Source organism: Polyodon spathula, chromosome 5 (assembly GCF_017654505.1).
Source record: "Polyodon spathula isolate WHYD16114869_AA chromosome 5, ASM1765450v1, whole genome shotgun sequence".
NCBI classification, from domain to species: Eukaryota; Metazoa; Chordata; class Actinopteri; order Acipenseriformes; family Polyodontidae; genus Polyodon; species Polyodon spathula.
Window position 1 is genome coordinate 13,621,340 of NC_054538.1, and position 12,736 is coordinate 13,634,075.

Consider the following 12,736-nt stretch of genomic DNA (forward strand, 5'->3'; position numbering starts at 1 on the left):
GTTCGCCTCCTGGGGGTCCGCTGATGCCATCGCCTCCCGAGGGTCCGCTGCAGCCGTCGCACGGGGATGTCTCTGAGTTGGGCCAAGTGAAGCCTCTGTTCTTCTCCCTGGACTTTGAGAAGAAATTTTTTGTATTTAGGGGGTGAGGTGAACGTTTAAGTCATGTTGTGCTGTGCACATGGGGGCAGGTGTGTAACAAGGTGCAGCCTGTCTTTGTGTGTTTTTGTGGTGTTTAGAGTGGATGTGAGTCTGCTGTGTGGATCTGTATTAATGAGTTTTTGTGAGGAATGTGTGAAAGGTGCTGCAGCTGATGAGGTGCAAATTGCCCAATTAGTTTTCGGGAGCTTTCATAAGTACAAAACTACGATGCAGGTGTGCAAGCATACTGTCATGTGAGCAATGTATATTTCTATTGGGGAAATAATGTTATTTCCTGGGAAAGAAGCAATAAAAAGAGCAGAACAGACTTTGACCTGAGCAGGTACAAGCAAGAGTTGTCAGGTCAAAATGTTGCTGACACACAGAGAGAAACCAGCAACTAAGCTTTGCTTGTAAAGGGGTGTAGTCGAGACTTATAAAACAGCTCGGAAGTGCATTTGAGAAGCATACCTGAGTCTTCTCCTGAAAACTGACCATCACATTCCCGGTGCTTCTTCCAGAAGATTAGATAATTGATCACTATTTAAATTGTGTTTTATAACTAGTTTCTACATTTTTGTTTCTAGATGATGTTTAAGCAATAAAGAAACTTGTTAAATTCTGCTTAAATCCTTGTTATGAGTGCTCCTTTACACATAAACAATGTAATTTCCTTACATTAGTGTAATATTCAGTTCCTTTTGATTCATTTTTAGGCACAGCTATTTCCTCTCTGGGAAAAGCCTTCCTCTCACCTCCTGTCATTATCACCGATTAGTTACAAACTGTAAGTGAGCTTCTGATTGGTGCTTACATTTCTTACTCCAGGTTGTTGTTTAAGTAAAAAAATCTGCCTCTGCTGCTTTTTGGTTTCTGGATGATAAAGATTTAACATTTGAGATATTGTCTTCATACTCGGTACATATGGTATCCTACCTGTGACAGGATAGTGCTGTAGCTCAAGATGTTACCAGCAGGAATTAAAGACTCAGAGACAGAAGCTGCAGTAAAGTGCTGGTGCGCACGTTTATTTAACAAACACAAAACACAGAAACAAATAAACAGAGCATGGGTGCCAAAACAAAGATTCAAATAAAACAACAATACATAGGCTGGGCATTCACCTTCACTACTAAGTTTACAAACAACAGTTTCACTCCCTGTCCCCACACAAATTATTTTAACTTTTACACAGGTGGCCAGCCTCCAATTAGCACCAATTACATAACTGGAAAATGGCACTGACAGAATTAACCCCATAGCTGCTAATATTCCCACACACATTATTTACACAAAAGCCCGATCAAACAAAAAAAATAAACTGGTTTTGTTTATAAAGCTGCTTAATGCAGTGTCAAGGCTTCATACCTCAGAAGCCATTAGAGGTAGTGACTTTGTATCGCATGCTAAATGTGTTGGTGACCATGACAGTGACCTCTGACCTTATATGACTGCCATACTGAGGTCATGTGACTTTTTAAGTGCCTGCTGTATAGAGCCAGTACACTTTATTGTCTTAATGTTATGGTTAGGGCTTCTGATTTTCGGGTTTAACTGATAAAAACTGATAAACACCGATACAATATATATATATATATATACATATATATATATATATATATATATATATATATATATATATATATATATATATATATATATATATATATATCAGTGTATAGCCAATAAACACTGGGAAAAAAAAACACTGGAAAAACACCAGAATTGGTTACTCAATTCATGTTGACTTTCCCATTAAAAACACACAAAAAACCCAACTACCTTTCTTAGTGCAGTTGAGTAATGTATCCTGACTTGTGTCATTGATTCCTTCTGAATATTTAAACCCACCCCACCTACTGAGTGGTAGCAAGTTCCTACAGTTATATTGGAGACTCCGCTTGCAAGATTAAAAAACGAGATTACAAATTAGAAGGCTTGTTTATGGGATATTACAGTTAGATAGAAAGAATTTAAAACAGAATTGCAAATTGTGGAGAAATGTAAAAGACTGCCTAGACACACAAAAACCCCAGAAGAATGTACCCGTGACCATATGGATTTCATTGTGGAAGACAGCAAAGGAAAGAAGGTACAATTTACCTGTGCAAGTACTATCAAGTTGCTATACATATTGACAGAAACAAAAGCCCAGACATTTTGGAAGGTAACCGAAAACAATAATTTCATACAGTATAAAAAAGCGAAAGCCTAGAAAAAACCAACAAAAAAACCCAACAAAAATAACGATTTACATATTGTGAGGGGCTGGTTGCACATGGAGGACACGGACAAGAAAGTTCCAAAGAAAGTATTCTTTAATTGAGGCTCTACCGCAAAAAGGATCAAAACAAGTAACAAACAAACAAAAATAATAAACTGGAAGCAGGTCTCTTTACAGAACTAAAAATAAACAAAACACAAACAGATTTTAGTGATCTCGCAGCAATATCCACAGGTTCCTGTTCATTCACCGTACCTCCAGTGCTTCTCTTACAACGGGATACTTTCAGGTTTCTATTGCGCTTCACCACTCGATTCAAACAGTCCAAGCAGTCCTTGAACATAAAAAAGAAACCTTTTATAAAGGATCTCTATGAGGAGTCAATTGTGGCCCAGAGGCAATTACTAATTAATAAGCAAACTCTGTTTCCTGTATTAGCATCACCTGTAGCCTGTCATGCAATGAACTCCTTGAACTCATGGCAAACTGATTCCAAGCCAGCCAGGGATCATACCAACTGTCCCCTGCTGTGTGGATCGGCTTGGTTTCAGCCTGCCACAAGTGCCTCCTGCTGGTTGTTCTGTGAGCTGGCTCACTATACACAGTATATGTGTACAGTATGTATATACAGTGCAGAGAAAAAGTTTGTGAACCCCTTAGGATTTTCACATATTTCATACCTAAAATGTTATTAGATCTTAATCTAAGTACTAATAATAGATAACGATAACCTGATTAAACAAATGACACAAAAACATGATACTTGTTCAACATTTATTTATCCACAAATGATTCAACATTCAATATCCATGTGTGAAAAAGTATATGAACCTTTAGATTCAGTAACTGGTGGCACACCCTTGAGTAGCAATGACTTCAACTAAGCATTTCCTTTAACTGTTGGTCAGTCTCTCGCATCGGTTTTGAGGAATTTTGGCCCATTCCTCCTTAAAGAACTGCTTCAACTCGATGACATCTGAGGGCTTCCTTGCATGGACAGCTCGCTTCAGGTCCTGCCACAACATTTCAATGGGGTTTAGGTCTGGACTTTAACTGCATTCTAAAATGTGAAATTTCTTCTTCTGCAGCCATTCTGCTTGTATGTTTAGGATCATTGTCTTGCTGCATGACTCACTTTCGGTTCAGCTTCAGCTCACGGATGGATGGCCTGACATTCTCCTCTAGAATGATACAATGCAGAATTCATGGTTGTGTCAATGAAGGCAAGCAGTGTAGGTCCTGAGGCAGCAAAGCAGCCCCAAACCATCACACTCCCACCATCATGCTTGACGGTTGGAATGAGCTTCTTCTATTCGAATGCAGTGTTTGGTTTTCACCAAACATAATGTTTCTCATTGAGACCAAAATGTTTTACCTTTGACTTGTCTGTCCAGAGAACATTATTCCAGAAGTCTTGTGGATCATATATGTGCTCTTTGGTGAACTTCAAACGGGCAGCAATGCTCTTTTTAGAGAGCAGTGGTTTCCTCCTGACTATCCTTCTATGAACACCATTCTTTTTCTGATAGTTGAGTCATGAACACTCACATTTGCCAAGACGAGAGTGGCCTGCATATCCTTGGATGTTACTCTGGGGTTCTTTGTGACTTCCTTGATGATTTTCTGCTTTGTTCTTGGAGATAGGATGACAGCTCCTGGGTAGGAAGTGACTGTGGTCTTGAACTTTCTCCATTTGTAGACTATTTGTCTGACGGTGGATTGGTGGAGCCCCAACTTCCAAGCCCCAAACAATATTATAATTAAATTACATAAATAATTATATATATATAATATATATCATAGATAATCTTATTTAATACATTAATGGTGAGGTCCACTAAACGCAAACGACGCATGACGTACATTACATGGTAGAATGGGGGGAAAAAAAAAAAAAAAACATCTGTTTATAAAAAGGAGGGCCATTTTTCCTCCCGGTTGGAACAAAACATCACACATTGTGTGTCTTGACTTAGTAAGATAATAATATATATATATATATTATATATATAATAATATATATATATATATAGATATATATATATAAAATATATATATACAAGTGTGGGTATAACTAGGGTGGGATACATTTTTGTTATTCTATTGTTTCATTTAAGTCAGATAACATAAGTGGAATTACACCCAATCCAGAGAAATTCCGGAAGAAGCAGCGCATCAGCAGTTCAATCAATACCGTTTTATACAACTTTAAAATGCCAGAAATAATTTCAGATTTCTATTTTTGTTTTGATTTGAACACTGAGAATGAGTTCAGTCAAGAAATGCCAGTTGCCAAGCTGCTTGTGTCTGGCTTATCTGTACAGCCTGCAGCCCATTCATTTAATATAAAAAATTTACACATTTTATTGTTATTTATTGTAAATATATACCTATGGTATAAACAGAATACTGAAGGATCATTCGTCTTATATGTTATATGTACACCACAAATGATCATTCGGTATCCTTTAAATCAATGGTTTTCAACCCGCAGTACACGTATCAGTACTGGTAAGTGACAGGCTTGTTGTTTATGACAATACGATTCCTCAACCACAATTCTCCCTTTAAATTGCTGTAGTAATGTGTCAATCTGTTTATACCACTGAAATCACAGAGAAATTTGAAATTATGATGAGATATTTGTTGTGAACTTTCAAAGTTATTGATGAGGAACCAAAGCAGCCACTCTGCGTCCTTGATTGTGGTGAACTAATTCGATTAAACCGTCACATTTCCAGTGAGAAATCAAATTGTAATGGGGTAGGACGTTTAAGATTGCACACAGTTACTGGTACACCTGGTGGTCCCTGCTGGAAACACTGGTACTTGAGATGAAAAGGTTGAAAATGACTCTCTATATATAGAACATGCCAACTTTAACATCTTATAAAAACAAATAGAGGTAACTAATACAGCTTTGTCTGGAGAAAATAATTAATATTCTGCTAAAACAGTGGAGAAATCAAGTAAGTGTTAATTTTTTAGACTTTGAAAAAAAGATTGGGCTCAGAATGTCAGATACTGTCAACAAGACAGGATTCTGTCACCAGAAATATTTGAGACGTTAACAGTTTCTGTCAGGCCACTGACAAAATCATGGCAGATATTTCCCATGATAGTGAGATGACTGCTGGCATTTGTCAACAAATCCTGTCACCATGGAGGCAAACAGACCATGTCTGGATAAGTGACAGACTTGGCACTGTGCTCCCAGGAGAACTTTCCAAGGTGTTCACAGGGAGTGTGGGAAAAACCCATGTTTCTACCTTGGCTTTCAAATAAAATTGCAGGAAGAAAATTAGCTGTCACTCTAATTCCCATGATGCTTTGATGTTTAGCATAACTCTGCTGTGTGGGCCAGAGTCTGTTGGTCCTTACTCTGACAGATAATTAAGTAAAGCTGCATTTTTTTAGACGGATCCTTGTCATTTGCATTTTTAGCCAGAGGCAACCAGTTAAGAATAAACATGATGGAAAGAGGGTAAGAAGCCAATTAGTCAGATGGATGGATGGCTGATTGACAGCCCTCTGGTACAGGAATCCTAGAATTCATCATATCTTTTCAGTCTTACTGACGTTTGGACAAACGTCACTATATTGTTAGTGCAGTAACAGCTCAGAGTTGTTCAGGCAACTGTTTATCTCCCAACAAGCATTTTGTAGTTTTGAAGAGAACTCTTGCCTACTGTATATTTTACATTGCTATACAGTATGTTAACAGAGTGGCTGTACAAATTATTATTTTGATTGAATAGGTTTTCATCTTAAACAGTAACAAACAAAGGAGTATGGGTCAGAATCTGTATGTTTTGGTAACAGCTGCACTGTGAGTATTGAACTATATTGTAGGCAGTAAAGGGGAGGCTCCATGGGTTGTTGGGTTCCTTGAGGTCCTCTTGGGAAGGAAGGGCTGCTCTGTCTGGTTTGCCCATTGCTCCCTGTACTTTTATAGCTTGCTACTGATTAAGAGAAGAATTGACACCCCCTCAGCTGTAAGGGAACCAGTGGTTACTCCAGCCACTGCATCTCCCAGATGGAGCCTCTCTCAAGGCAAGTAATCTGTAGACTTTAGTGTTGTAATACAAGGAATTGGAGACAGGGATGAGCTAAAAACCTCTGGAAAAAATAAATACCTTTATGCTTTTTTTTCATTTACTATACAGAGAGAACACTATCATAATGTTCTTTTCAGAGTGTAGGTGGTTAAAAGTTATCCTTGAAAACTTTCAACTGGCATACCCCCTGTACCGTACAGGAAACCTTAAGATGCTACTTGTTCATGATAAAATGTGTATTTAATTTCTTTTCAGATTGTATTGGAATGATGTAAAGGCAAGCTTGTAGAAAGTTATTAATGTCTGAGTTTTGTAATCTCTTGTAGCACTATATCTTAACTGCAGGGTTGTGTGTTAGTCAAATGCTTGAATTGTGAGCATGTTTATCTTAGGAAATTAAAAGTGACCAAGAGAGAAAACGGTACGAGAGGATATCAAGCTCTGCTGGAAAACAGTTATAAAAGAAAGAATTGTTGAAGAATGATGTAATCACAGGTTATGTTTAAAATGGCTTACTTAGACCTCTTTCATTAGACCCCAGTTAGAAGAGAAGACTGCCATACTCTTTCTCTGCAATTGGTATATATGCGCATTAATACCTATTTCGTGATATTGAAGTTCAATAATGCATCAGTATTAAACAGTTATTGTTGTATTGTGTGAATCACTCTGGGTCAGTCCACAAAAGAAGACTCGCACCAGTGAGCCACTTAACATACTGAAAAATAAACTTTCAGTGAGGTCAGGAGTGTAATAAACAACAACGCTGTCTCATAGATTTACTATAAACCTTTCTAAAGAGGATGGCTTCCATTTTGGATTGCTAAAACCACAACATTCCGGAAGCAATGTCTTGAAGCTTGTTGACAACACTGATAAAAACTTTATTAGTACATTTTTGTACTAGTCTGCCTGGACTTGTGTTTACAGATTAACTCTAAACAAGAGCATTTGCTATACCAAAAGCTCCAGGCAGATTTGAGCTGGAGAGCAAATTGGCATAATTTTAAGATACCTGTAGCAATGTTTGTCCAGACCTTCTGTTATTTAGATTTGAATAGTACAAAGTGACAATTGACTGCCTTTGACAAGTGAAGCAGAACCTTGCATTTGCTAAAATGAGATTCACCTTTATCAAACTTAATTGTAGCCCATTCTTTCTGAACATTGGGCATTACTTATGTTGAATCACCCATTTTTCCCATTTGTTGGTTACTGCAAATAACGGAAAAGCTAAACAGTTATCTAAAGATTGTGTTTTTTTTTTGTAATGAATATTCATACATGTGGTCATAAAGGTATACATAATTGCTCTACTGTAAATATTAAAATATTTTCTTTATTCACAAAGGTAAAAAAATAAAGGCAAAACATAATCTATATAAATTGTGTGAAGTAGTTTTTAAGGTAAGTATTTAAGCTGGTTGGGTGCTTTTACCTAATTTGATTAGATAACCTGTCTGACTTAGCTGAGTACATTTTAATCTTTGTTTCCAGCCAACTATATTAAAAGCTCTGACTGACTGTGGCAAGAATTTCCAAGGATTTGCATTGTATAACAATCCCAATTTGTTGCCACTAGGTGTCAGCGTTGCCCCAGCAATATCTCACAGTTTCAACTTCGAGTTGAATGACATACTCTTTAACAGTACAATATGGATCTAACCCCACACCATGTTTACAGTCACTACTAGGTCGAAAAAGGACAAGCTGGAGCTCATTAACTGCAAGTGTGACCAAAAGAAACCATTCAAAGTGCTGAAAACCACAAAAAGCTCAATTACATTGAAAATGACTACTTTTTAAATTGTTGATATGCTGTTTATCTTGAAAGAAGACGTGCGTTCTCAGCAGATCTGAAAGTGCCTATATGCACCTTTTATTACCAGAGGTGTCAAAAGGCCACCCTGAATCCTGCTATAGCCTGTAGTTGTTAATGAGCCTTCGGGGCCATAGTTTTGATAGCACAAATTCATTACATTTTCAGAGGTTTTCAAATATTTTTATTGCCCAATTCCTTCTGCTACTAATGCATCTTCTTGAAAACTTTGCTGGTCTGCGTGTTTGTGACTGCATGCAACTGATACCTCCTCTTTCCTCTTGCAAAAATCTAATATTAAAACAAGACTGATTTTAAAAGCTTACTATATAGTATCTATGTAGCTTAGTGCTGAGGAGCACCATCAGAGAAAGCTGAGATCTGATCCGATGTGTGGATTATGACCACGTCTGCACAGATGTCTGAAAAACCATACCATATAAATCTGACCAAAAATACAATCAGATATGCAGCAGGTACCAAATAAGTAATATCCTTACATTCTGCATGTTTATATATGGACACATAGGTTTCAGAAGGACACATGCAAGTCATAGGGAAAAAAAAAAAGTGTTTAATTACTTATTTTCCAATGACTTGTGTTTTCAATATCTCTAAGTTCCTCATGTGACCTCCTGAAGCACACATTGGGGACAGCAGTGAGGTATCTACAAGCAGTATTTTTTTTTTTTTCATTAATAGCTTTAAACATGCCCCCAAAGGTATTATTCTTGTGACATATTGCATTCAATTTTTGCAAAAATGTTAAATAACTTAAAATGAGTTAACTTTGTGAATATGACCCAGGAATTAAAATGTAATTAACACATGATTTATATTAAATTCATATACAGTAAACATCACACTCCCAGCAAGCACACCCCATGAAATGGTGTAGATCTTAAAAAAGCAGGTACATTTTTAGGTTAAATTCCCATGTTATTTGTTTTAAAAGAGCATAGCTGTAAGACGGATAAATGACTCTATTGTGATCAGCTGTGCTGTGTGTGGCGATTGGAAAGTCACCACACTGATCACAAGGAAGAGTATAGTAGTATAAAGGGGATGCAGCTATGTGAGTACGGCCCCTTACGCTGAAACACAAATGTGGCAGAGTGCTGTGCTTTTTGTTTTGATTTGTGTTGTTGCAGACTAGAACCAAACTGGGAGCTGAAGCAATAGAGCCAGCAAAACGTCCCAGAGCACCTACACCTGCACATCACCACAAAACGTCCCTGCACTGGAGCACCTACCCCTGCACATCACCACAACACGTCCCTGCACTGGAGCACCTACCCCTGCACATCACCACAACACGTCCCTGCACTGGAGCACCTACCCCTGCACATCACCACAACACGTCCCTGCACTGGAGCACCTACCCCTGCACATCAACACAACACGTCCCTGCACTGGAGCACCTACCCCTGCACATCACCACAACACGTCCCTGCACTGGAGCACCTACACCTGCACATCACCACAACACATCCCTGCACTGGAGAACCTTTTGTTTTGGGACTGTAATTCCCACATCCCTAATACCATAGTTGGTAGCGGGGATCATTTAATTATTATAAATACAAATAAGTGAGACAGAGTCCCTAATGTAAATAAAAAGCACTGTGTGGATTTTGACTATCTCCTGCACCACCATTCACGTCCTGACATGTGGTGTCTTCATGGAATTCTGTGGACTGGAGGATGGACCCCAACGTGATTGCACCAGTGCTGGATGCCGTGGACCAGCGGAGGAACAAGGAGAGAAGCGCAGTGGCAGGAGGAGCTGGCACTGCGGTTCACCACCCTCATAGAGAGGATGGGAGCTGTGCACGTCTGGCCCACTGGGGGATCCGGCGGCAGTGACATTGCAGTTACCATTGTTGGCATCCCCCAAACTAAATCTAAAGAAAATTATGCTGGAGGATGATCCTGAGGCCTACCTTGTTACGTTTGAGCACGTGGTAATAGTGGTGAGATGGCCACAGGAATGTGACACCCCCCCCCCCCCCCCCCCCCCATCACATTCATCACCCCTGGACCTGCACCCTCAAACCCCAATAGACGACCTCCCTCCACAAAAATGTAAGCAATGGTTGGGAGAGACCTTGTATTATAGAGGTCGATAGCAGGAGTACCCATTCAGTAGTGGACTCAGGGTGCAGGCAGACTTTGATTAGAACTGTTCTTTTGGTGGGAGTGTCTTGAGAGGCACAGGGAACTATGAATATCCATGTATCCTGTATCCATGGGGAAACCAATACATATCTCACCATAAAATTGTATTTGACTGTCAGAAGTCAGACAGGCCACGTAACCATGTCTGTTGTGAAAAACTTACCGTAACCAGTAGTTCTGGGTCGAGACTGGCCATGCTTTAAACAAATAATGATCACGAAAGTAGTGCCAGTTTCCCATAGGACCAATGGGACTGCGGGAGATTCTATTGGTTGAATTTTCCTATCAAATTTAATGTGACAAAGTTAAAGAAATATCTTAACAGAAATAACATCCTGTATATTTGATACAATTATTTTGATTAAGAGGGAAAAAAATACCAGGACCCTCCAGAGGAAAGAGCGAACAGTTTATGCCTAGAAGCACTGTATACATGCTCAGTTTGCATGTACAGTAGCATGGAGCAGCACATTTTTCTGGAGTATTTCTAAGTAGATGAATCAACTATGTCCCGAACTTTGATTCAATAGCGGCAAAGAACAGCAAAAACAATATGGGTAAAAAAAAATAGCCTTGTAGTTTTTGGGATGAAATCCACAAGTAGACCTAATCTCATTGGAACTATTGCACCATGAGCACTGCCATTCCTGGTTGAGTTTTAAAGCAGCTTGAGGGTTATGCCTGTTGGGAATCTGAAGTGTAGGAGTTGAAACGGCTACTCAAATACTTAATTTGCATATAGCAACACACATATCGTTTTTCTGTTCTTATCTATATCTGCAACGGTCTCCGGGTTCCCCTTGAACAGACCTACCAGCATTCCTATTAGCTGCTTCAGTTATAATGGCATTAGTGCACTTTTTATAGGCAAGGCAGCTGACAACTGAATTAGTTTACCCTCCTTAGTATTCCACTGCTTTATGACAATAGCCTAAGGGTTTAGATGAAGATAACTGTGCCATTTTCTCAATATATTTTCTCATATGGTTAATGCAGCAGTTGAAGTGACACATTGTCAAAACAATTGTTTACAAAATAAAACAAAAGTACTGAGTATCACCAGGAGATGGGGCAACTTTTTTATTTTCTAAATTTAAAATTATACAATTAGCTATTGTATATATTTTTTTTAAAAAGGAACCTTTGAAATGTATATTTCCTTTTATTTTGCAACATCATTTAGTTCTGATGTTGGAATCTGACAGGGCTTGATATAACCTGCCATTATCTGTGTTTCTTTCTTTTAAAGATTAAATTCAATTAGACAATTTTATATACACATTATACAGCATATTTAACATGTACTCCATCACCTAGATTTACAACCTGTTAAAATACTAGGCCATATGAGTAAATATGTATAACAAGTAAGGTTTGAGGGGAGAGATAAATTATGGTGCTTCAGCAGACGTATCATTCTAATAAGTTCTCATTTTAGCCAATGTCACAGTATCTATTGGTGATACAGGTTGCATACATAAAACAATGAATATCTGCTACTGACGCTAATACAAATGCTATCAACATTTTTCATTATTCAGTGTACATACCAGCAGCAATTCCAGTACAACTTGATTAAAGACATTGGGTCATTCACCTGCTTCTTGCAACATTAATTTCTATTCAACTGTACTGTTCTAAAAGTTCATACGTTGTGTATGGAGGGTCTTTTAAGAGATGAGAGATGTCACCTTGTGGAGTTTGGGCTTATATAAAAAGAAACATCCTACACAACATACTAACTTATTATTAATCACAAAAACAGTTTTTGTGGTGTTTTCTGGCTTGTTGCGGTATCAACATTTACTGATGAATGGCAAATTAAACTTCACTTTTCCACTTAATGTGATAACTTTCAATGTGCTCTCCATATCTGATCAGCTGCATTGAACTGTCTAGCTGAGGGAAGGATGCTTAGAGCACGCAAGCTGAATGTCAATCATGTTATGTACCACTTTTTCAACCCAGCTCTCTAAGAGCCTAGGGAGCTCATGTTTAATAGGGAATTGAAAGTAAGACTTACAGGTTAGATCACTACAGCTTTTTCTAATTAGACATGAGCAAGTGAGACATGAGCCCTCCCACTGTAGGTCCTTAGTGGAGAATTGTGCTGGTAAGCCACACTGAACTTGCAAGCTATCCTAATCCACCCACTCAAACATCTGATCAAATACAAGAGTAAATAAAGTGGCAAATCCTTAGCCACTTGTTGCCCAATTAACAGGTTTCATGATGTTTCAGTTAAGAGTTGGCTAAAAACAACTACATTCCTCTAAAAAGTGAATGCCTTATTACAGTTTTTTTGGGTACTCGCATTGT